Consider the following 27,700-nt stretch of genomic DNA (forward strand, 5'->3'; position numbering starts at 1 on the left):
AAAAAAAAAATGTGCTGCTCAGCCTAAAATGCCCAGGCCTATTTTTTTGTCCCAGTCCGGGCATGCTATGGTCTCTATGGATTTTGTGACTTCTGATTTTGCTCAGATGTAAACAAGCTGTTACTGGCTTGTGAAAACATCTGATCAAACTGATCTCAGTATGATCAGATGCTTTTAAGGCAGAGGAGAGATCTGGAGATAATGGACCCCAGATGTCTCAGTAAAGAGAACCTGTAACTGCCCATGCTATCACAAGGGATGTTGCACATCCCTTGTGATAGCAAAAACAATTATGACAGTGACAAAGAGACAGTAAAAAATAAAAAAATATATAAATTAAAGTGTTGAAAGAATAAAGCATCTCTGCTCCTGTGCTCGCACATAAAATTCCTGCATGCATAAGTAAACAGACATTATAGCGAGAACAATAATTCTAGCACCAGACCTCCTGTTTTACTCTAAACTAGTAACCTGTTAAGGCTTTAAGAGCGTCACCTATGGAGTACGCAATTTTAAAGCATGACATGATAGGCATCCATTTACTCTGCGTAACATCATATTTTATATTTTACCAAGCAATTGGGTATTAGATTGTGGTTTTTTTTGCACTAAAATTATTTAAAGTGTACTTTTTCCCCAAAAAATTGCGTTTAAAAAATGCTACACAAATACCATGTGACATAAAAAAAACTGCAACACCCACCATTTTATTCTCTAGAGCTTCTACTTAAAAAAATATATAATGTTTGGGGGTTCTAGGTAATTTTCTAGCAAAAAAATTCTGATTTTTACATGTAAGAGAGAAGGGGCAGAATTGGCCTGGGGGTTAAAGTGGTAGTTCTGGGGGGAAAAAAAGTCATTAGCTACAAATACTGTAGCTGCTGACTTTTATTAAAAATACACTCACCTGTCCAGGGATCCAGCACCATTCTCACCTGGGCTAGTTCTTCACTAGCCTTTGTGTTCTTGGTTATCCGAGCAGAAGTGGGAGTGGGTACCAAAACTAGGTACCCACCACCCCCACAAAAAAATGGCATGCCAAATATGGGAGGGGGTGGAGGAGGACTTAAAGCAGAACTTCTCCTTTTGGGTAAAGTTCCACTTTAAGAAGTAAAAAAATGAGCTGTATAGATAGATCAATTATTTTTCCACAAAAAAAAAAAAAAAAAAGTGATCCAAGGATTGGATTATTTAAAGTATAAATAAAGGCAATACATATATTTTTTTGTTTTGTATAGAGTGGAGAGGGATTAGAACACCTCTCAGTTTTCATTGCTGTCTGTGTCCCTGGTAAGGAGATTCATCCTCTTTATTTGTCCTGTTTACCATTATCATTGAAAGTGAAAGTAAAAGAAAATCCAAAATTTTGAGTTGTCAGCAGAAAAGTAATAGAGGATAAATCTTTCAATGGGGACAATAGTTCATGTGACCTGGAGGTCAATTGGCACATCCACCATTGAAGTATACTGTATATAGCCTCTATACTGCCCGATCAGTGCCCATCAATGCAGCCTCACAAGTGCCCATAAGCTCAGCCTCACCAGTGCCCATCAATGCAGCCTGATGTGGGGGGTCAGCTGTGTCAGTGTCTCTCACCTTAGCGATGTCAGCTCAGCAGGTCCTTGCACGGCCTCCTGGGGGCTGATGCTCCTGGTCCAGGGGTCAAGTTGTTGCAAACCAGTGTGTAGCTCCACAACCAGAGCCAGTCACGCGTGCGTCACGACTCCCTGGTGTGCCCTGCCAAGACTCTGGGAGTTTCCTCTGTGCTGCTCTCAGTTCTCCACCCCCTACCATTCTGCACAACTCCCCCTAGTCTGTTCAATACATCTTACCCCCAGTCTGCACCCCCCCATACCCCTAGTCTGCACAAGCCCACCTACCGCAGTCTGCACAATTACCCCCCTCCCCTAGTCTGCACAATTACCCCCTCCCCTAGCCTGCACAATTACCCCCCAGTCTGCACAACCCCTCTCCCCCTAGTCTGCACAATTACTCCCAAGTCTACAAAATCCCCCCTACCCCTAGTATGCACAATTACCCCCAGTCTGCACAACCCCCCCTTCCTCCAGTCTGCACAATTACCCCCCAGTCTGCACAACCCCCCCTTCCCCCAGTCTGCACAATTACCCCCCAGTCTGCACAACCCCCCTTCCCCCAGTCTGCACAATCCCCCCCCAGTCTGCACAATCTCCCCCTCCCCCTGTCTGCACAATCACCCCCCTTCCCCCAGTCTGCACAATCACCCCCCTTCCCCCAGTCTGCACAATCACCCCCGCAGTCTGCACAATTACCCCCCCCAGTCTGCACAATTACACCCACAGTCTGCACAATTACCCCTCCTTCCCCAGTCTGCACAATCACCCCCCCTTCCCCCAGTCTGCACAATTACCCCCCTCAGTTTGCACGGGGGGGGGGGGGTATGAAATGAGAGAGAAGTAGAGGCAAAGAAAAAAGAATTCAGGGGGGAGAGGGGGTTTTGCAGATAGCTCACATACCTTCCCACTCCCATGAGTCCTTGCAAAAGGCTGTGGTGTGGGCAGGGTTTGGGCAGAAACAAAGGGGAGGAGGAATGTTGGATTGGACAGGCGACCGAGTGGGGGAGGAGCTAGGAAGACAAGTAGATACAGCCCGATTCGTGTGTTTGTGTGTGAAACAAACAAGAGAGGGAGGAAGGAAGGGAGCATTATGGCACTTTGGCACCCCCACCTCTGCAGGTGCTAGGGTGAACTGCACCCCATCACTAGAGCTGGGACTTTGTTACTGCGGCCGCTGGAGGAGGAGAAAGAGGCGGACCGAGGGAGGAGAGGACGGGCGCACCTTGACGACAATGGGAATGGCGTTCCTGCTGTGGAAAAAGTACAGGAACGTCGTTGCCATGCGTTCCTGCAGGACTTGAGCCCTGCTTATAAGCCTAGGACTTTCTTTACTTTAACACTCTTTTAAGACTCCTGCTCCTTATATTCCTTCTCTAACTTCTGTTGCCTTTTGGCATTCTGTTATTGGGAGGGAGGGATGGCCTTCTGTGCAAAGTAATGTTGGCTGTCATATGCCCTTTTGGGCAAAATAATTACTTCTTAACACTGTGTTGTAGCACAGGCCACAATAAAAGCATAAAATGGAGCGTCATGTCGTGTGCACGATGAATTTTTCCAATGGAATTCGGTTCAAGCTGTCTTGCATACACACGGACACACCAAGAGCATAGGAAAATGTTCAATGCTTCTGAGCATGCGTTGAATTGTTTGTGAGCATGCATGTGTTGGAATTTCAGACAGAATTTTTTTCCAGCGGAAAAAAAGAGAACATGTTCTCTTTCTAACTCTGTTGAAATTTCCGACTGAAAAAGTCCCATGGGGCATACACACGGTCGGAATATGCGATGTAAAAATTCCGTCTGAATTTTTCCATCAAACATTCCGATCCTGTGTACGAGGCATTAGACAAAGTTGGCAGGACTATGCTGGATACAGGGGTGATTTGAGAAATAAACAGAACAAAACAGCGCTTACTTACACCTAATGAAAAACAAAATGCAAATAAAAATTGTTCAATAAAATCTTAATAAAAAAACTTGTGTGCCGTATTCTTTTTTTAAACAATAAAATTTTTATTGAGTTATGTTGTTTACATAAAATAACATACACAGTTCAGCATCAGTATAGAAAAAAAGGGAAAAAGGATGCAAAAAACAAAACAAAAACAAACAAAAAAAACAGTGTGATTAACATTGAAGTTGCCATAAAGATCATCAATGACAAATGCAGTGCCTTACATTTTTCGTTTATTGTTGCCTCACAACCTGGAATTAACATGGATTGTTTGAGGATTTGCATCATTTAATTTACAGAATATGCCCACAACTTTGAAGATTTTTTTTTACACACAATAGTTTTTAATGAAATTACACGGCATTACACTTTTTGGATGGTTAGTAGATTTTTGCAAATATGAACAATTCACGTAGAATAGATTAGAAATGTCCATGTGTACTGGACCTTAGAGTCAAGGAGTTCATGTAAACAGTACTCCCCTGATGAAGTCACGTGACGTGACGATACACGTCGGGATTGGAGCACTAGACCCAGCACTCTGACGGCAGGCATTTGAGTCATGGCGCTCGCAAGTGTCACCGATCATATAGCTGAAGTATATGTGAGTGTTTTTTACCGTTCTTTACCAATAAATGTGCACCATTTTTTATGGGATTACGCAATGTGCTTCCTTTCCTTTTTTCCTTGACCATACTGTCATCCTTCGAGTACGCTTTGCTGTACACTGGGAGTAGGAGAGATCTAAGAGGAACATAGGGATTTTTGCAAGCTCTGCGCTCGTGGGGACAAGCCCGCTATTCATTGTTCCATGTGGGTGCAGTAGTGTGTTTACCATCTGAGTCTACTTTGGGGTAACATAGTTACACTATATACATCCCTTTTCTTTCCATATGGTATCATCTGAGAGTGATTCCCCTAACCGCATATGAGCTCATCGCAGTATCTGCTGTGTTACATGAGGTGCTATAAGCTGTCATTAAAACAGCTTTAAAGGTAAGCTGCTTGGCATCACTGGAGGTGTGTGCACTTTTGGAGTTTTTTACTCCAACACGTGTGCTGGTTTCCTGGATTCACTACTCAGATAATCTCTCTATATCTGCTGGGCATTTAGTCTAGCTGGTGTAAGAGTTAAATTAGATACTCACTGGCTTGGGTTTCCTACCATCTGGCTGATTATATTATCGGATATGTATCCCTTGAGAATTATCAGGTCTTTAGAGCAACAGCTGTGAGGTAAGCTGCTAAGAAGTCACAAGAGGTGTCCTTTGCACACTGAAGCTCCTCATTTCTCAACACTTGTTTTTTTGGGACCACCACTCAGAGACTTTCCTATATATATTTATTTATTTATTTATTATATTATTATATGTAGCGCCTGTGTACTTATCAGTACAGGTGCTATGTTAAATTTAGTGGGATGAGAGACTTATTTGCTCTCATCCACGTTGATTCATTTAAATTTGGCTGTCACCAGCCCTGAACTGTCCTGTGGGTCATTCTGTGCTCCAGAGATGCCGTTTCATCTCTGGATGACAGGTGGCATCAAAGGGGTCCAGGCAGAGCCGCTTCTTCCCAGCAGCCAATTAGAGGAGTTTTCCCTTGCGGAGCATGCTGGGAGGGGTATTTCTGTGGCGGAGGCCATTGCTCTGGGTTCTTCGCGCGTTCCTGGTTCCAGGTGCGGCACCCACCTTTAGGGTGTGCGTACATTACGGGCCCCGGCGATATGGCCTACCAGGCCAGGGAGCACGTGCTACGCAGAGTTTCTGACTCTGGGCCCTCATGGCCCGGAGCAACTGATGCTGCAAAGGGGCCCCAGTGATTGACTGGGTTCCACATCCCTCACCAGGAGGATCCCAAGCGAGTTGTGCTGTTCGATGGGGAGACGGTCTGAGGTGAACCTGGAGGCAGGTGATCCAACAGGGCTTAGACGAACCATTGGGGATCTGGGTGGCCGGACACTGACAGGTTGTATTCTGCAAACTTTTAGTCGGTGACTCAAGGAAAAGAAGTCTACCTGAGGGAGATTCAGGCTGATCATTAACGGGGAGGATTCACTCTACTATTCATGCTCTTGATACATTGGGCCTGTGGCAGGGGTCCCTTACCAATCCAAAAAATCCAATAGAGCCCGGTCTGTGGCAGAGACCCGTCCCTCCCTAGAAAGCTCTAAGTGATGCTCTGGCTGCCAGGCCTGTGACAGGGGTCTGTCCAGGGGCACTTTACCCACTCCGGCTGGAGTGGCGACGTGACAAGTGAAATTATTGGAGGCAGGACTGCTTCTTCTATCCATAGCCTGAATCTGTGAAGTTTATTCTCTTTTCACCAATCTATACTATCTACCTCAAGTTGACTGTTGGTTATGTTGGACCAGAAATAATGCATTGAAAACGTCAACCAACAGTCTGGACATTCCGTTACTGCTCTCATCACCATCATTACCCCTAGACACATCACGGAGGTAACTTAAAGCGGGAGTTCACCCATTTAAAAAAAAAAAAAAATCTCCCCTTAGCTTCCTGCTCGTTCGGTCTAGGGGAATCGGCTATTTATATTAAAATATGTGCAGTACTTACCCGTTTTCGAGCTGCATCTTCTTCCGTCGCTTCCGGGTATGGGTCTTCGGGAGCGGGCGTTCCTTCTTGATTGACATTCTTCCGAGAGGCTTCCGACGGTCGCATCCATCGCGTCACTCGTAGCCGAAAGAAGCCGAACGTCGGTGCGGCTCTATACTGCGCCTGCGCACCGACGTTCGGCTTCTTTCGGAAAATTGTGACGCGATGGATGCGACCGTCGGAAGCCTCTCGGAAACCTGTCAATCAAGAAAGAACGCCCATTCCCGAAGCCCATACCCGGAAGCGACGGAGAGGATGCGTCTCGTAAACGGGTAAGTACTGCACATATTTTAAAATAAATAGCCGATTCCCCTAGTAATAACGAGCAGGAATCTAAGGGGGAAAAGTGCCCTCTAAGGGTGAACCCCCGCTTTAAATACGCCGATCCCAAATCTAACCAGCGGCTCCTCCGGTAGTAGCGCTACATATATATAATATTTTTTTGCACGTATTCTATGCTGACTTTGCTTGGCTCTTACATTTATTTATTATATTAAGTCTACATATTTATGCATTATTTATTTGTTTGTGTATAGTGTGGCACTCACTTTATTGTAATTTATGTTTTTCTGAGATATTTGTTTCATCTATCAATCCAGGCAGAGATCTGAAATATTTGGTAGTCTATATATATAGACACTTTTTTATGCATATAGGGCCAGATTCATAGAGATTTGCGGCAGCGTAACGTATCGTCTTTACGTTACACCGCCGCAAGTTTTCAGCGCAAGTGCCTGATTCACCAAGCACTTGCGTGTAAACTTACGGCGGTGTAACGTAAAGCCGTCCGGCGCAAGCCCGCCTAATTCAAATGGGGCGTGTACCATTTAAATTAGGCGCGTTCCCGCGCTAAACGTTCTGCGCATGCTCCATGTGAAAATTTTCCGACGTGCATTGCGCGAAATGACATCGCCCGACGTAATGTTTTGAATGGCGACGTGTGTAACGTACTTTCGTATTCCCGGACGTCTTACGCAAAAAAAAAAAATATATAAATTCGACGCGGGAACGACGGCCATACTTTAACATGGCTCGTCTAAAGTTAAGCCATGAAAAAGCGGGCCTAACTTTGCAACGGGAAAAACCGACTAGCGACGACGTAACGAACGCGTGTACCTTCGTGGATCGCCGTAAAAGCTCATTTGCATACCCGACGCTGGAAAACGACGCGAACTCCACCCAGCGGCGGCCGAAGTACTGCATTCTAAGATCCGAAGGCGAACGAAGCCGCAAGCCTGTCGGATCTTAGCCAAATGCCGTTGTATCTTTGTTTGTGAATTACAAATAAGGATACAACGCGGCAAACTTGAAAGTACGCCGGAGTATCAGCAGATACTCCGGCGTACTTCTTCTCTGAATCTGGCCCATAGAGTGTATTATACATCACATTATCTATCTTCCCCCCCCTCCCCCCTTCCCCCCCCACCTTTTCTCTGTTACACAGCGCAGACACCATCACCTTTTTTCATGTAAACAGTAAGTTTTTTTTTATTTATTTTATTTAAATTGTAGTTAGTAGAAATAGTTATTCAAGAGCCACTCAATGAATACTTGGCTGCTGAAAACATCCGATAAATGTTTAGCTACTGTATAGCTATTATTTAAAAATCTCCCCTAGATCCACACCAAGTAATTAAATATGATCAATTTATTTTTGGTAGTACCCTGTACAACAATCATGATTTGGAATGTAATCGGTCTTTAAGAGTTTTAATTAAACAAAAATAAATATTTAATAATGTAACAATAGCAGACTACTGAATGCATTACATTTGCAGAAGACAAGGAAGATATCATTTAAACATTCAAATACTTTGCAGCTAATGCTTTATGATCAAGGATCAACAGAAAATATTAGGCTGAACAAACATATTACTATTTTAATAAGATTGTGAATGTGTTTTTTTATTTTACGTAAGGTGTTCCAAATTTGCCCACAATGATACTTACATTTTGGTATCTAAAGTGAGTTTAGAAAGCTGATCAGGAAAATAGCAAGCAGTTACCACTACAAGCAAAAAAAAACGGAATAATCCAACATATATTTTACCACCAGGCTAAGTAAACAAAATAATATAGCCTAGTGATAGTATACTACTGAGATTAAAAGAACAGTTGGAGATAGCACAGTAAACTTTTATGCTCAAAGTATTTTAAAGTTATAAAATGTTTAGTAGAATTTTGGTTCCATTTTTATTAAATGGAGTTAATTCAAATTTGGAATGACTTTGTCTTCATGCCAAAACAGTATACCTCATATCTCTGTTTGGAAAAAACCTAATAGTTTCCTAACATGTAACATTGTTTTTTTCTCTTGTAAAAAGATACTGAGGTATGTTTCATCTACTGTATGTCACTTATATCAACTGCTGTACAAGTGCTCTATATCAGGGGTCCCCGACTCCGAGCCATAGACCACATCCACCATCCTCCCCCAGCTTGCTGCTCCCCCCGGTTCTTAAGAAAATTGGCTACCATTGCCAAAAAGGTTGGGGACCCCTTGCTATATTCTGTACAATTGTCTTTATCTAAATGCCCAACCATCCAAGGTTCAAGCAAAACTTGTGTTTGGGCCAAACTGTAAGCTCATCACCAATCACTGATTTTCCATTGGGCTACCCTAAGAAAAGCAACTGGCTTTTTGTATAACCCCTCTCCCCATTCAATAACCCAATTATTTCATCCATTGGGCTAGTGTTCTTGGAGACAGGTGTGGATAGCAAATTAAAGTATATGTGCTGGGCAAAAATAAACACACATTTGGTAAATTTCTGAAATACATATCCATAGTGATCTGTTGTGGATTTTTGGAAACCTTTGGTGTCTGTGTGCTGTTTTTTCTTTTTAAAAATAACCCAGGAGGAAAATCAAATTTTCCAGCAATTTAAAGCATTTTTTTCTTTTCTAAGTGTTAGTACTTAAAAAAAAAAAAATCACTGCTCCTAGCTAAATAAAATAAACAAAAAAAATGTTAGAACCCCCATTCTATTTTTTTGACAACTCTTTACCTATTAGCCCAGAAAATTGGCATTTTTGATTTGACTTCATTGGGGTTCGGGCTTGGCATCCAAACCCCTTTGAAATTCACCGAACTCAGATAAAAACTGAACCCAGGGCAGTTTGGCACATCCTAGTACAGGACACAATCCTCTTTATTCATCTCTCAACATTTGAGAAAGGTGTTTTTCAGTCCACAGAGGTGAAATGGGAGTTGATACCCCTTGATGGGACTTTAGCAGATACATACAGTAGTACACAGGAATTTAGGAGCTCTCTGAATGTGTGGCGAAATGTTTTTTTCTGTAATTACTATTATTATAGTAAGGAAATGTATTGCAGAGATTTTCTGAATTTAGTTTTTTATTATGCCCAGACATATACTGCATCTTAAGAGGTCTTTTGAACACTGTCTGCATTAGGCTATACCCAGTACACCTTTCTCCACCTGCAGCTTAAAGGATAAATTGAACCTTACATTTAAAGAGCCTGTTAAGTTTAGGGTCCTGTGTTGCATGAAATTACCCGCATCAACAATGTCCAATAATGAAAGGAGCTATGTTCAGGGCTTTTTTTCAGCTGTAACACTGCAGAACGCCGGCACCTATGGTAGTCCTCTCTGCTCTGACCTGTCATGTAACACAAAAGCCGGTAGAGGAAGTTTTCTGCACAACTTACTTCTTCTGTTGTCTTCTCTATATTAGCAAGCCCTCGTAAGTCCTGCACTCGACCCCTAGTCAGTCAGGTCCTAGCACTGCAGCTGCTGGTGGTAATCCAAAAGGCAGCTTACATCCCCGACTTCCGCTGTCACTCTGACAGTTCTGATGGGCGAAGCTATCCGATCGTCACTCTGCTGTGCTGAGTTTAAAAGAAAAGAGCCCGGGCATACCATACAGCAGTGACAATTGAGTGACAAAGAGTAAAAATTTTGAAATATATATATATATATATATATATATTTTACTTTTTGCTATAATACATATCCAAAAAAATTAATAAAAAAATGTATTTATCTGTTTAAGCTGATATATATTCTTCTACATATTTTTGGTTAAAAAAAAATGCAATAGGCGTATGTATTGATTGGTTTGTGCAAACGTTATCACGTCTACAGACATTGGGATAGATTTAGGGATTTTTAGTGGGACTGCAACATTGCGGCGGACACATCTGACCCCAAATTACACTTTTTTGGGTCCAGTGACATTGTTACATTGATCAGTGCTATAAAAATGCACTGATCAATGTAAAAATCACACTGGCAGGGAAGGAGCTTAAAGGGTCACTAAAGGAATTTATTTTTTTAGCTAAATAGCTTCCTTTACCTTACTGCAGTCCTGGTTTCATGTACTCATTGTTCGTTTTTGCTTTGAAGTAGCTGTAATCCTTCTCTGATCTCCACACTTCCTGCTTGTCTGGCTCCTTTCGAAAAAACTCATGCGAGCTTCTGAACTATGGTCCATGATCAAGAAGGTGTGATTACTGTGGGGCAGATCCACAAAATAATTACGGCGGCGTACCTATTGATACGCCGGCGTAATTTTAAATTTCCCGTGTCGTATCTTTGTTTTGTATCTTCAAAACCGACAGGCGTACGTCTTAGTACGCCGTTGGATCTAAGATGCAATTTTTCGGCGGCCGCTAGGTGGCGTCGAATTCCGCGTCGAGTATGCAAATTAGCTAGTTACGGCGATCCACGAACGTACGTCCGGCGCATTTTTTTTACGTCGATTGCGTTCGGCTTTTTCCGGCATATAGTTAAAGCTACTGTTATGAGGCGTACTCAATGTTAAGTATGGCCGTCGTTCCCGCGTAGAAATGTGAAATTATTATGTCGTTTGCATAAGTCGTTCGCGAATAGGGATTTGCGTAGAATGACGTCACCGTCGGAAGCATTGGCTTGTTCCGGGTTAATTTTGAGCATGCGCACTGGGATACCCCCACGGACGGCGCATGCGCAGTTAAAAAAAACGTTGTTTACTTTGGGTCACGACGTATTTACATAAAACACGCCCCCATCACAGAGATTTGAATGCCATGCCGTGCCATTACGCCGCCAAAGATACACTACGCCGCCGTAACTTACGGCGTGAATTCTTTGTGGATTTGAAAAAAAAAGTAAGTTACGGCATTTTAAAAACAAACACTACCCTGTGTTTGTTTGTTTTTGTTCTGTTCGGCTCCCATTATGAAGCATCCCGACCCATCCCTGGCCTATGTTTTGGAGGTGGACACATCCGAAAGCATCATAGGGGCTCTTTTATCTCAACAAGGTCCTAAATCTTTACTGCATCCCGCAGCCTTCTTCTCTAAGAAACGTAATCCTTCTGAGAGGAACTACGATGTTGGAGATCGGGAATTGTTAGCCATGAAAGCTGCACTTGAAGAATGGCGTTATTTGTTGGAGGGAGCTACTCACCCTATCCTCATCTTCACCGACCACAAAAACTTGGAATATTTGAGAACAGCCAAGAGACTAAGATCCTAGCAGGCACGATGGGCATTGTTCTTCTTCTGCTTCATATTCCATATTAACTTCTGTCCTGGTTCTTAAAATGGCAAACCTGATGTGCTGTCACGCATGTTCTATGATCCAGTCCAACCCTCAGAGCCAGACACTATCCTGCCAGCCAAGAATTTCCTCTTTCTTCAATCAGACCTGATGTCCCAAATAAAGGTAGATATGACAGAGCACCCCCCCCCTTCTCAAGATTTATCCCCCCAGTTTGATGACGGGCTCTACTATCACAATGATCTTTGTCCCGGGAAAAGTTCAGAGTCTCTGTTCTCAAACAGTATTATGATCACCCCCTGGTGGGCCATTTCGGTATCCATAAGACTATAGACTTGATTTCCCGTTCTTTTTGGTGGCCTGACCTGACACAGGACTGTAACAAATATTTAAACTCCTGTCTGACATGCCTACGCTGTAAAACCAATCGAGCCAAGACTTGGGATCTACTAGAAAGTCTTCCTGTGCCAAAGAAACTTTAGAGCATGATATCTATGGATTTCATTGTGGAACTTCCTCCGTCTGAGAACTTCACTTCTATATTTGTTGTGGTGGATCGTCTGACCAAAATAGTACATTTTGTACGCCTACAAGGCATTCTTCTTCCGCTGAGACAGCCTCCACATTTATCAAAGAATTTGTAAAACCGCATGGAATCCCCGACAACATTGTCTCTGACCGAGGGGTGCAGTTCACCTCCAGATTTTGGAGGTCCCTGTGTGAAGCATTAGACATTAAACTCCGTCTGTCCACTGCTTATCATCCTCAGACAAATGGACAGACGGAGAGGACTAACCAGACCTTGGAGCAATATCTGCGGTTCTTCTCCTCTTTCTCTCAGGATGACTGATCTTCTCTTCTCCCACTGGCGGAGTTCGCTTATAACAACTCCATTCACTCTGCTGCCTTCCTTTTTGCCTGAGCTGCCTATAGAATCCTCTGTACCTGCTGTACAAGACAGAGTGGACTTTTTCAACTCTAACAACAAATTACTCCAGGATACCATCTCTAAAGCCCAGGCGAGCAAACAAAAAGTTATTTGAAAAGAAGAAGAGGGGTAACTTAAATCTGGAACCAAGAAACAAGGTCTGGTTGTCTACTGCAAATTTAAAACTTAGATGTCCCTCCAAGAAACTTGGCCTGAAATATTTGGGGCCCTTTCCAGTTGAAAGGAAAAAATCAACCCTGTGGCCTTCGCTACACTTCTGAATATCGGTTCCTGATCTCGGCTTCCTATTTGACCTTGCTCCTGCCTGATGTCTTTGAACCTTGCTACCCGTCTGTTACTGAACCCGGCTATTCGTGTGACTACGCTCCTGTCTCCTGTTTGGCTCTACTCTGCTACCCGTGTATCTGCAACTTCGTTCCAGCGACCTGCTGCGACTTTCTGCCTTACAAGAGTCGCACCATCTGCTTCAGGCTTTTAGGGCTACATATGCAGGCACTCATGTTTTTCCTGTCCCTTGGTTTCTCCTGTCTTCACTCTCAGTGGGACCAGGGCCGGAGATACAAGAAAGGCTGACCTTGTCATTTCAGACTCCGTCCATGTACGTGACACGCGGTGTTCGAACGTTCGAGTCTGAACTGAACAGGGGTCCGTTCAGCCCATCCCTAGTTGGGTGTGGTTGGAGGGGGGGGGGTGGCTGGGGAATGAGAGTTCCCAGCACCTATTTTCTGAGAAACAAAAAGCACTGGTTATGTTCATAACTATACCACATGCCCCATGACATCTCAGAGCAAGGCTTACATTTGTAAGAGTCACCATTTTGAAAAACAAATACGCTGGTCAAAAAGGAAAACAAATTAGTTAAAAGGATCAGCCTCCAAACTACAGTGATTTGCAAAAGTTTTGTTTTTGGGCTTTTGTAAAAGAGCACACACATTTCTGCTGCCTATACATCTTTTTTACGCTTATATTTATGGGCCATATTTTTCTTCATAGAAAGCATGCACTGGCAGATGTATAAGTAAGTATGACTTTATATACAGTAGGCATTCAAGGTAAGGATTACCATAGCCCTAGTTTTGAATTTGTCTTATTCATGTGTACAGAAGCAGGGACATGACTAGTTTCCAGTCAGATACATGTGACCCAGAGAAAAACAGAGTTTGCTTAAGAATTATGAGAGCATTATTATTAATAAAAAAATAAAGAGGCGGAATGGCTGTTTAGAGAATGACATTTTAAAAGGCTGTGCATGTACTAGACTTGGTTGATACCTTTGTCATTATTAATGTTAGCACATAATAATCTTTAGAGTGACATTGTCATCTAGGCTTACCTGTTGTGTATATTGAGTTGAAACGCTTTTGTGAACCAGTTGAAAACAATGTGTGACCTTGTCTATGTAATACAATAAATCATTATGAAAATATATTAACATCAGTCTTGAGCACATATTTAGCAAGTGTACAGGCTTTCAAAACCTTACTTGGAAGCTCAGCCCTCAGCAAAGACTCATGGTGCATGTAAATGAGCGTGATGAAATTATGTGAATGCAGTTGGTAAATTGAGCTTGACAAATACACGCAAACCTTCAATTTAATTAAAGAATTTGTGCTTCTGGTGTCCTTTGCTTGTTCTTGATATACACGCTTTTTATTTTTAGACCTGATCTTGAGCTGTAGGAGACGCTTGTTTAGAATTACCATTACTTGTGAGCAAAGAGGCACAGTTAGTAAAAGTATCTTAGTTTGTGTCTTTTTTTTAACCATTTGTATGAGTTGCTTTTTTATGGATTATATTTAACTAGCTTTTAAAATCTAAAGCAAGAGTAGGTGAAGTAAATGCTGCAATATACAAGCTAATAAATATAAACTATTCTTCCGAAAGGTGTTTACGGATTCCCTCTATCTATTGCATAAATGGATTGATTTGTCTACGCCTATAATTAGCTAGTCTATTAAGATTCTGATAAGCACAATAATGTAAAGTTACTTATGAAAACACACACACTGCTTCTAGTAAAAACAATATCTTCCATTTATTTTCCAAGAAAATAGGAATATACTAACATCACCCACTAACAGCAAAGTATATATACAAAAGAACATCAAAGATACTTATCACACATGGTTTCACCGGCTGGGTTCTGGATAGTAAAATATAACAAGCCAAAAGGCTCACATGAGCAGGCCATGATAAGGGGACAAAAGGGACACTTACCCTTCTGTGTGTGCTTTTAACATTCATTCCTCTCACTCATAACCACCCCACTTGCCTCCTTGTCCAAACAGATATCGCCAAGATAGTCCTTCTCCTCTCTTTGAAGCTTATATCACACCAGGTGGGCTGTAGACAAGCAATTTTGCTATGCAGATTCTAATATGCTACAAAGCTTTGAATGCAAATTCCAGAATTATGATCTTAAACTATGTTGCCTTTCAACAGTAGGTCTTATTTTACTTCTATAGATCTGTAATACAATTTCATATTGATTGATGAAGCTACTGCATTTTTGGGATGGTCTGCTTTTGAAAGTTTTGGGATGGGAAAACTATTGATGATTTAAAAATTGCAATGGATCTACTCATGCTTAAGAATTAAGGGCCAGATTCACGTATTTCCGCGTAACTTAGCCGTGGTGTAACATATCCCATTTACGTTACACCGCCGCAAGTTTACAGCGTAAGCTGCCAGATTCACAAAGCACTTACCTGTAAACTTGTGGCAGCGTAGCGTAAATCCGCTCGGCGCAAGCCCGCCTAATTCAAATGGGGCGGGCACCATTTAAATTAGGCGTGTTCCCGCGCCGAACGTACTGCGCATGCTCCGCCTGTAAAATTACCCGATGTGCATTGCGCTAAATGACGTCGCAAGGACGTCATTGGTTTCGACGTTAACGTAAATGGCGTCCAGCGGCATTCACGGATGACTTACGCAAACAACGTGAAATTTAAAATTTCGACGCGGGAACGACGGCCATACTTGACATGGGTTACACCACCTAGAGGGCATGCTTAGTTTTACGCGACGCATCTCTACAGAAACGACAGAAATTTAGAACGACGGGCAAAGCGGACGTTCGTAAAACAGGCGTAACTAGTCATTTGCATATTCTACGCTGACCGCAATGGAATCGCCACCTAGCGGCCGGCCTAGAATTGCAGCCTAAGATCCGACGGTGTAACAGTTACACCTGTCGGATCTTAGGGCTATCTATGCGTAACTGATTCTATGAATCAGGCGCATAGATACGACAATCGTATCTCAGAGATACAACGGTGTATCAGGAGATACGCCGTCGTATCTCTTTTGTGAATCTGGCCCTAAGTCAGGAAATGCTCCATCTATTTAGTAACAGGGATGTTGGCCTTACCACAATCCAGTCATGGGAAAAGGAGAGTCTACACTCCTTCTGATCCATTTAACTTCACCACCCCCATTCACAAGAATATTTACCTTTAATATTTATCCAAACAGATGTGGTTATAAACTCATCTAAACTAAGGCATCATTGTGGCTGGATCTCATTGGACATATTGAGTAAGATTAAATGGGACTTTTCATCATATTTATATACATTTTTATTTTCTATGCATGTTTTTAACCACTTGACACCCACACGCCGTCATATGACGTCCAAAACGGGGACCTGTTATCCTGGGTGGACGTCATATGACGTGATGGGCTTTGCGGGGGGGATATCTCAATGATGCCTGCACCCGGAGGCATCATTGAGATATAATTTTTTAGCGGCGGCGATCCTGCGCACCGTAAGAACGATCATAGCGGCGGTTCCGCCGCTAGATCGTTCTTACAGGCGGCGGGAGGGGACATCCCCCCCTCCCGCCGCCATCCGGTGCTTCTCCGGGCTCTCCCGTCCCACCGGGGGCCCGGAGAGATGATCGCCGTCCGCCGGATGTTTGCGATAGAGAAGACTGGTGACCAGATGGTCACCAGTCATCTCTATGACCGTCGGAGGCCCGGGCGCGATGTAATGACGTCACGCCCGGGTCCCCGTAAGTAAACAAACCGCAATTGCGGCTAGTTTGAATGAGATCTGTGAATTTTTTTTCACGATCTCATTATTTCCAGCCTGGAGGAGAGATGTGGGGTCTTATTGACCCCGCATCTCTCCTTAAAGAGGACCTGTCACACACATTCCTATTACAAGGGATGTTTACATTCCTTGTAATAGGAATAAAAGCGATTAAAAAAAAAAAAAGTGTAAAAAAAAGTGTAAAAAATAAAGAAATATGTAAAATAAAAAATAAAAAATAATAATAAAAAAATTAAAATGCCCCTGTCCCCGGTAGCTCGCGCTCAGAAGCGTACGCACGCGTAAGTCCCGCCCACGTATGTAAACGTCGTTCAAACCACACATGTGAGGTGTCGCCGCGTGCGTTAGAGCGTGTGCAACAATTCTAGCACTAGACCTCCTCTGTAACTCTAAACTGGCAACTTGTAAAAATTTTAAAGTGTAGCCTATGGAGATTTTTAAGTAACGAAGTTTGACGCCATTCCATGAGTGTACGCAATTTTAAAGCGTGACATGTTAGGTATCTAGTTACTCGGCGTAACATCATCTTTCATATTTTACCAAAAAATTGGGCTAACGTTACTGTTTTGTTATTTTTTAATTTATGAAACCATTTTTTTTACAAAAAAAAGCCGTTTGAAAAATTATTGCGCAAATACGGTGCAAGATAAAAAGTTGCAATGACCGCCATTTTATTCCCTAGGGTGTCTGCTAAAAAAACATATATAATGTTTGGGGGTTCTGAGTAATTTTCTAGCAAAAGAATGATGATTTGTACATGTAGGAGAGAAGTGCCAGAATAGGCCCGGGAAGGAGGTGGGTTTTAAAGCCCGGTATTGAAGTGGTTAATATCTGTCATAAGCACATGCTAGTTTTTTTTTTTGTCACATGAAAACTCTGATGAAATAAATACAGTAGTCGGTACCAGTTTGGCATAATACTGGGGAGAATAAAAATGTGTCAGTGGTATAAAAGGCTAAAAATGTAACTACACCATTGGTCACTAAATCCACATGTGTTTTTATAGACTCTTCTGGGTGAGTGTGATATACAGTAGTATTTGACTCTTGGCAATATATGGCCCGTGCTCTAGGCACCATGTCTGTTATGCTTAAGACCCTTCTCCATAGAATGTTTCCATAGTTTTTTCTCCCAGAGTTTTTCACAAGGTAGGCTGCAAGTTCTTTCCTCAACCCTCCTCATTTACACTGGCTGGGACCAGCATGCAGAATCTTATAACACATGTGCTTAGCCAATTTATACACACATACTATGGCCAATTTGGATAAAAGCCAATTCAACTACCAGCATGTCTATGGAGTGTGGGAGGTTAATGGAGTACTCAAAGAAACTCAAGAAAGCACAGGAAGAGCATGCAGACTCCATGCAGATAGTGTCCTAAGCCACTGTGCTGTCAATTGTCCCTATTAGACAGCAGTTACTTGCTGTTTAACTAAAACATTGGGGTATTCAATTCCTTCAAATTCATTCAAGCAGCACTTTAGGTAAAAAAATCTAATAAAAAGAACAATCTACAGTGGCCAAATAATGTAATATATTGTGTTACAGTATTTCCTCTTCCCTCTAATAAAGTATCTATCTTTAGGTGAAACCAAGTTAAAGGGTCACTAAAGGAAACCATTTGTTTTGCTGAAATGACTGTTTACAGGGTATATAGACATACAAGTTAACTGATTCCTTTTAAAAATAATTAAAAATTGAATTTAATCTATCATATAATGTGCCTCTAGTTTCACGTTCGGTTTTAAAGGTACATACATGAATTTCCGGGTGAGAGGTGAGTCGGGAAGACTCACAGAACAAAAACAACAAATCCAGGGCAGTGTTTTGTTTTTAAAATGAATCTGATTGGTTCTGAGGAGTTTTAGACACACAGTAATGACAGCTTAGACCACCGTGAAAATCTCCCAGTACCATGGTTATAAGGAAACAGGCAACCAGGAAGTGTGGAGATCACAGCAGAATTACAGCTACTTCAAAGCAAAAACGAACAATGAGGACATGAAACCAATACTGCAGTAAGGTAAAGGAAGCTATTTAGCTAAAAAAAAAATTCCTTTAGTGACCCTTTAACAGTTATCATCTGGCTGCTGGGTATCAGAATGAAAATATAAAAAATATTTTGCAAACAAGGATAAAACACTGCGCTAAAAGATAAGTGTATAAACGTGAGAAATTCCCAAAATGATGTTGGGATAAAAAGCGGCTAATACCAAAAACCTAGGATACCAAAAGTGTGAAAGCAATATATATAATGATATAAAATATACTACAGCGCTAATTAAATATATAATTCCAGGTGCACCTTAATAAAAAAACAAATAATACAGCTGCTATCTGAGTGATACCAAATCAATATAAAAAGTGAAACATACATGAATAGATGCGCTAATATTAACTTAAAAGGTGATAAACGTACAAACTAATCAGGGAGAATCAACTCCATATACTGTGAATGTGATAATAACTACATATAACATATACCAAGTCCTCAGACATGTGCACAGTGATTAGCACAGAGGAACCCATGAATAAGTCGCGTGCCTGTGACGTAACGCGTAGGGAGGAGCCTGCGATCGAATCCGAGCGCAATGGGTCAAATTGAGGAGACTGCATACTGAGCGGCGTTTCATGCTTTACCAAAGCGGGGATTCGTGAGTGCATATGCTAATGCTCTGGATTGCATTATCCATTTGTTATTGATTATTGCGCAATTAGGTTTCTTTTTCCTTTCCTTTCATATACTACCTGCCTGTGAGCGCCTGTTCATCTGATTGCAGCGGTGAAGTGCTGGATCTGCATTCATAGTGAAGGAGGTTTTTTCCTGATTGGGACTCTTTTTTTTTTTTGCTAATCACTGTGCACATGTCTGAGGACTTGGTATATGTTATATGTAGTTATTATCACATTAACAGTATATGGAGTTGATTCTCCCTGATTAGTTTGTACGTTTATCACCTTTTAAGTTAATATTAGCGCATCAATATATATAATGAGGTACAGCGCTAAGTGAAAAAACTTGATGAACCTGATGTAAAGAACAAATGTTGATAAGTGGCTAAACAAGGGTTACATTTATACAAAATAAATATGTACATAAAGAATCAATGAAAAATGTGAAAAAAGTTCAAAAATTGGTGAATAAGAATAATAAGCCAAAAAAGGCAAAACAAGTCCATATACTGTGATTCACATCGGTGCATATAGATTAAATGTGTTAAGAGAGAAGTCTTCTTCCACCAAGAGGTCACCCAAATAGTGATAATGTAGTCTCCTTACCAGAGGTGGATGACCATTATTACAGCGGTCTCTCTAGGCACAGGGATTTAAAGTCTCCCAAATAGACTCACTCCAAACGGTCATTTTAGGCAAAGTCTCCCCAATAGACTCACTCCAGATGGTCGTTTAAGCACAGGGTGATGACTCAATGTCTCATGAAATAAGAAACGAAAAGAGGCCCCATAGCATAATACCGTTTAAGAGTAGTTTATTCAACTAAAGTATTGCACTTACACTTAAGCTGAAAAGATCTTGCGGTGAGTACAAACATGGAGGGATGCGGCGTCTCCTCAAATTTTCTCCTGTCCATGGGGCTCTGTAGCCGTGTAAATCCATGTACAAAACGTGATGACGTCAACTCAGCTAGGCCTCACCTAGAATGAAAATATAGCAGACATAATTATTCTGATTTTGCCTGTCCACCAGCTTTGAACCAACAAAATGGTGTCCCATGGTCAAGCGTGCCAGAATGCTTAACGCCCTGGGATTATCTTCACATCCCCATTATCCCTTTCTTTGTCAATTGGATTTGTGGCTTCATTCTGGAACAAAGCCCCATTGCTGTGAATTGTCATGGGACTTGTAGTCTATAGTGGTATGCTAAGCCAAAAACCCATTGACATAGTAGAGCTCCAAATTCCTTTACTGGACCAGCATTTTTCCAACCCCCGATCACTGCAAAGTAGGACAGGATTTACATTTAAAGGGTCACTAAAGGAATTTTTTTTTCTTTAAAATAACAAACATGTTTTACTTACCTACACTGTGCAGTTCGTTTTGCACAGAGTGTCCCCAATCCACATTTTCTGGGGTCCCTCGGCGGCTGTCTCTGGTCCTCCCCGCAAGATAGTTTAATACCTGGGAGTAACTTTAGTACCCGGGAGTAACTTTAGTACATGAGAGTAACTTTAGTACATGAGAGTAACTTAAAACCTGGGAGTAACCTGTGAGTAACTTAATACCTGGGAGTAACTTTAGTACATGAGAGTAACTTTAGTACATGAGAGTAACTTAATACCTGGGAGTAACAAGCGAGTAACTTTAGTACCCGAGAGTAACTTAATATCTGGGAGTAACTTTAGTATCTGGGAGTAAATTAATACCTAGGAGTAACAAGGGAGTAACTTTAGTACCTGGGAGTAACTTAATACTAGGGAGTAATGTTATACCTCGGAGTAACTTTAGCACCTGGGACTAACTCGCAGAGCTGTTAGTAGTGTAGGATACCAATAGCAATTCTTTCTTATTATCCCCTAGCAGGTAAAATGTCCAACAGCATTGGTTATGTCACTCAATCCACATTCTGCTCCATGTATGCATTCGTTGATGAGCCAATCAAGGGTGAATACTGCTGTGCGAGATGTAAGCGAGTAGTTTCTCTGGAAGCCCAGATCCTGGTCCTGGAGTATACACAAATGCTAGGAGCCTAGCTAACAAAATGGAGGAACTGGAGCTGCTATTACATGAAGAGGACTTTCTTGGATTAACTAAAACTCAGTTTGACAGCACACACGATTGGCTGGCAAATATCCAGGGGTATTCCTTGTATCGGAAAGAAAGGGAAGGTAGAAGAGGGGGAGGGGTGTGTCTATATGTAAAAAAATATGCAAACGTGGTAGAGAGGAGCAACATTGTGAATGGGACGAGGGGGAGGGGGAATCAGTATCACTAAATTAATAGTGGGGGTATGTTATAGGCCACCCAACGTGAAGGAGGAGAAGGAGATGGACCTACTATCACAGTTAGTAACGACTGTGAGATAGGAAAATGTCATCATAGTAGAGGACTTCAATTATCCTGATATTGGCTGGGCAGAGGGGACAGCTCACCCATTAAAGGCCTGTCATTTCATGAATGTCTTACAGGACAACTTAATGTCCCAATTGGTGGATTCCCCAACTAGAAAGAATGCCCTGCTAGATTTAATATTATGAATGATCCAAGTTTGATCTCAGATGTGGAAATACAGGACAACTTGGGATCTAGCAATCATAGGATGATCACATTTAACATAAAACATAGAAAAAGGAGGCACAAGGGTAGCACAAAAACATTAATGCTGCATACACACGCTCCGAATTTCCGACAACAAATGTTCAATGGGAGCTTGTTGTCGTAAATTCCGATCGTGTGTAGGCTCTATTGGACATTTGCTGTCGGAATTTACAACAACTAAAATTTGAGAGCGGTTTCTCAAATTTTCCGACAACAAAATCTGTTCTTGTAAATTCCGAGCGTGAGTAGACAATTCCGACACACAAAATTCCAAGCATGCTCTAAATCAAGTACGAGACGGAAGCGCTCGGTCTGGTAAAACTAGCATTCATAATGGAAATAGCACATTTTCTTCACGCAGAAAATTTTGTAATGTTTTAATGCAGTGCATTCTCTTCTTCTTTATAATGCTAGAATAATGAAGTTATTTTGCAGCTGATATTCACACAGATTTCTGACAAACTGATGTCTTTATTATTTCTGAAGAACAGTAACGGACTAAAAAGCACGAGGCTGAAAAGCTGAATCATCTCTCACCAAACTTCTACTAACACAAGATTAGTAGAAGGAGCCCAAAGGGTGGCACAATTGGTATTGAACTTCCCTTTTATAGTGCCGTATTACATGTTGTACGTGACTGCGTTCTTGGCGATCGAAATTTCAGACAATATTTGTGCGACATTGTGTATGCAAGACAAGTTTGAGCCAACATCTGTCAGAAAAAATCCACGGTTTTGTTGTCGGAATGTCTGATCATCTGTACGCGGCATAAGTGTCAAACGAGCCAATTTTTGTCAGGGAACCAATGGTAGGAGAAGGACTCCAGGACCCAGCATCCGTCAAGACACCAACAGCAGGAGAAGGGCTCTAGGACCTAGCATCTCTACCAGCACGTCACATGGGTCTTTATAAGGAAGTGAGTTAGTGTTCAAACCTGCTGATTGATCTTCAGCTTGTACCGTATTATTGTGATCCTTGTTCCTGAAAGTTCTTTGCTACCAACCCGGCTTGTCCTTGACTATTCTCCTGCCTGTCTCCTTTTCTGACCTTGGCCTGTCCGCGGATATTCTCTACTGTCTCCTTTGTCTGACTTCAGCTCCCCTCTGATCCTGCCTGCTCTGTTGTCCTCCTGGCTCTGAAATCTGTCTTGAACTTACTTCCCATTATCTCAGTGCTACTACAGACCTTACAGGCATCACTGGCGACCTGTGCTACTTTGAGCCTGACTCCCTCTGTTCTCACTTTCAGGGGAGTCTGGAACTTAGCCGCAAGGGAATCCCTCTCTCCATTAGCCCCAGCACCAGGTACGTCATATGCAGTCATTAAAGGGAAACAAAAAAATTCCTTTAAATGTAGTGCCTGGTGGGGGTCCCCTTAGTCTGCCTATAAAGTGGGGCATCTGTACCATGTATCAGCCCCTGCTGCAGCAAAACTGACATACCTTATATACTCGAGTATAAGCTAAGTTTTCAGCACATTTTCTTGTGCTGACAATGCCCCCCTCTGCTTATACTCTAGTCACCTTTTTGCGCCTGATCTCCTGGTCTTGGGGGACCCGGTTCCCGGCCGGCCGTAGGTCCCCTGGACCCCAAACTTTCCCATTTTTTTGTGGTAAAATTAGGTGCCTCTGCTTATATTTGGGTCGGCTTATACTCGGGTATATATGGTATATAAAGAAAAGAAAATTACATTACATGAGCTTTCCTTATTTTGTAAATAACGGCTTGGAGAGCCAGTCTGTATGATAAGTGCACAATTTGGTGCATTTGGAACAAGATTAGAGATTTTTTGTATAAATTCTGGTGTCTCTTTGGCACCACAGTGAGCAAGCCTTATGTAAAGAATCTAAATTATAGTACACTTAGGTCAAGATTAATGATTATTTTTACATAAATTCCGGTGTCTCTTTTGCAGACTTTGAATAGATGAATTAGGAGCGGAAAATTGGGCCGTGGATGTTGGTGGTGCCTTCACACCATAAACCTTCTCAGTTATCCTTGGAAAACGCTGGGTTGGATTCTGTTCTTAAAAGTATTACACAGGTGCAGAAAAATCAGGCCTTGAATGTTGGTTGTGCCTGCACCCTGTAACTCCTCACAGTTACTCTTAGAGGGTGCAGGACTGATACTGTGTTAAATAATTAAGCTGAATCCTCCAAGCATGATGATGGGGCTAGGGCAGGAGTAGCTGTGGAAAAGGAGGCAAAATAGGCTGCTCTGGCAGTTTCAGTGGACTGCAAACTAGTAACAGTTTGGGTAATAGAGGATGAGGTTGGTTTAGTAAGCCAATCCACCACCTCCTCTGCATGTTGTGGCTGGATAGCATGGGCAACATAACTAAACAGAGAAAAATGTGTCCACATCCACCTTTGCCTGTGGACACAGATTTTTCTGGCCCACTCAAAGTGGCATTGTAACTTCTGCCTCTTCTTGTTGGCCTCCCAGACATGATGGGGGGGCTTATTACCCAAATTTAATAGATACTGGGAAATGTGTAATTGGATCCACTTTATTCAATGAAAAGTGGTGTTTGGTGCACTTTAAATTGAGGACTGCCGCTAACAGAAATGTAAAAACTATAAAAAAATAAACAGGGGGAACAACAGTATCGCAGTCAGAAAAACTGCGGCTGACAAATTAAAAAAGGGAGGCAGGCATGGGACAAAAAACACACTAACTTGCTAATAGCAAATTAAGCCCTGCTCTATCTACCTCCACTCCAACAGCACACTGCAAATATTCCTGTGGGTTATAGAGTGGGGTGGGACTTTGAGCAATGAGCCATGATTGGGCAGAGTCATCATGACTTTCTTCAATCAGGCCTCGGACTGTGCTCTGTGTCCTGATTGGGAAAAGCTTTGCACCTGACCAGCACCTTCATCCAGTTAGGGCCCTAGAATGCATTGGGCAGCGCTCAGTGGGCGAATATCCTGCAGAGTGCCCTGCAAATTTGGGTGTTCGTCGAATAGGTGAACAGGCAAAGTTTTGGCTGAACTTTTGCTTGGCCCGAACTGTTCGCCTAACTCTGATGCTAATTTCTATCAAGCCTGTAAAAGATGAACTGTCTACTCTGAGCCTTTTCTAATGTTCTTTACTGACCTACAGAAAGGATCAAGGAGGAAGTGGATACAGAGCCCAGCTCAAGTTTTACAGGAAAAGTAAAAATTTGCTTCTAAGGCCTCGTACACACGACCGAGGAACTCGTCGTAAATTAAACATAATTTTCCTTGACGAGTTCCTTGTAAGGCTTGACAAGCTTTCTTTGCGTGCACATTTTTAAGACAAAATCTCGTCGTTCTCAAACGCGGTGACGCACAACACGTACGACGGCACTATAAAGGGGAAGTTTGATTCCACCGGCGCCACCCTTCTGAGCTTGTACGGGTTTCTAACCATACACACTAATGTGTTTCTCGTCAAAAAACAGCCCGACGAGGAACACGACGAGGAAATTGAGACTCCCGACGAGGAAAAAGAGAACTTGTTCTCTTTTTTTCTCATCGAGTTCCACAACAGTTTTCTCGATAGAAAACATACACATGACCGTTTTCCTCGGCAAAACAGCTCTGCCACCAAATTTCTTGATGGATTCTGTCGAGGAAAACGGTCGTGTGTACGAGGCCTAACTTTCAAGCCTCGTACACACGATCAGTTTTCCTGACAAGAAAAGTGCGATGTGAGCTTTTTGCCAGGAATTCCGACCGTGTGTATGCTCCATCACACTTTTTCTGTCAGTTTTCCTGCCAAGAAGGTATTGAGAGCAGAATCTCAATTTTCGTGACAGGAAAAATTCCTATTGCTAATCGCGTTTGTCTGTATGCAATTACGACGCAAAAAAAAGCATGCATGCTTAGAATCAAGCAGAAGACCCGAACTTCCTATTGAACTTTGTTGATCTTGGCTCGTCATACGTGTTTTATGTGACCGTGTTCTTGACGTTCGGAATTTCAGCCAAGATTTGAGTGACCGTGTGTATGCAAGCCAATTTTGAGCAGTTTTCCTGCTGAAAAAAAAAACACGGCTGTCCTGTCGAAAAAACTGATCTTGTGTATAAAGACAACCATGATGGTTTTTTGGAGTGCGACACTACCTTGTCTAGTAACGCTTGTTGAAGTATGGCTGGTAACAGTATTTGTTACCTGGTGCAGCTGGTCTTCTGCCAAGGAAATCCACTGCTCAGTATATAAGCTGTGGGACTGAGCCTGCAGGTCTTGGCGAAGCAGTTCCAGGCCCTGAAGCACTGCTTGATCTACTGTTTCTGTGATCTTGGGTGTGAGGAGTTGCACCACTGCCTGGGCGATACAAGCATGGACAGAGTCTTCCTCTGTCATAGACATCTGCAGAATGGTCTGCAGCTTCCTCCCCTCCCATTGAGACACCAGCATGATTTCTGACTGGAGCTGCCGAGGAAGAGAGTGTGCCCGGGTAGAGAGCGATCCAGATATCGGTCCATGGAGCGCTAATGGTGCAAAAGAGGTGAGCCGCACAGGAGCTGGAGCACTGGCGAGGCTTCAAATGCCCGGTACAGTGGGGTTTCAGCAGAAGCTGAGGTGTCTTGTGTATCCTCCATGCAGTGGTGGAACTGGAAGGCCAAAATTATGATCTTGATTCTGTACCTATTTGCCTGGCTGTTGTCAAACTCTGCTTGTGACTCGACTCTTTGGTTCTACTCCTACAACCTCAGAATCTTCAAGTTCAACTTCCTTGCACCTGCACTCTTCTGCTGCCCTTGTAGTCCCTGTCTCCATCACCAGCAAATGTGAAGGAAACTTCCCACATCATTTTGAGCTCCACTAATAGGTAAGTGACAGCTCCATTTGAAATGTAAGTCTGCTTTAATGTGCTGATATGTGGTGCATACTGCCACAGTATGGCATTCATCTGCTGGGGGGTCGGACTTTTTTTTTCTTTTTTTTTACTTTCCTACCGCTTTAAACATTTACATTAGTTTATGGACACCCCTGTTTAATACAGTATATGCAGTACTGAATAAAACATATTCTAAAAACATTGAACCCTGAGGCCGCGTACACACGGTCGATCCATCCGATGAGAATGGACCGATGGTGTGTACGCGGCCTAAGAGAATATATCCTTAGAACATCTGATTTTAGGAAAAAATTGCCTTAGGGCATTTAATCAGAATAGATAACATTTTTTAAAAAATTCCATGAGAATAATAACATTAGATTTTTTCCTATGTGCATTCTTGACAGATTTTGTATCCTCACTTTTAAATCCAAAAAGGAAAGTTGAGTGATATCACATTGGCTGGACTGGGGTCTAAATATTGATAGATTTTATTTATTTAGTTATCATTAACTAATAAAAAAGAGGATAATAGGAGTCCTCTTAAAACAAAAAAGATCAACTTTAAAGCTGAAACCTGGGTAAACAAATAATGCCTAAATACAAGAGTTTTGTGTATTTTTACTTGATTGTTGGCCTTTGCACAGGCTATGTACAAAACAATGATTATGTCATCAGGCGAATTACTGAATCTGCATAGACTTGTGGTGTACACAAAGTGGATAAATATATGTAGCTGATTTTGTATATCTGGTTATCAGTCTATTAGAAGCTCTACACGAAAAGCATGTTTGTTGCCTTCAGTTCTAGAACTTTATTTTGTAATAATAATATGATTTTATACATTTTTAAATAATCACATAATATGAATGTAGTAAAAACAAGTGACATAATGCACAAGTGCTTGCTTATGTCAGCAAGACACTTTGATATAAAGTTGTCT

This window comes from Rana temporaria, chromosome 7 (assembly GCF_905171775.1).
Source record: "Rana temporaria chromosome 7, aRanTem1.1, whole genome shotgun sequence".
NCBI classification, from domain to species: Eukaryota; Metazoa; Chordata; class Amphibia; order Anura; family Ranidae; genus Rana; species Rana temporaria.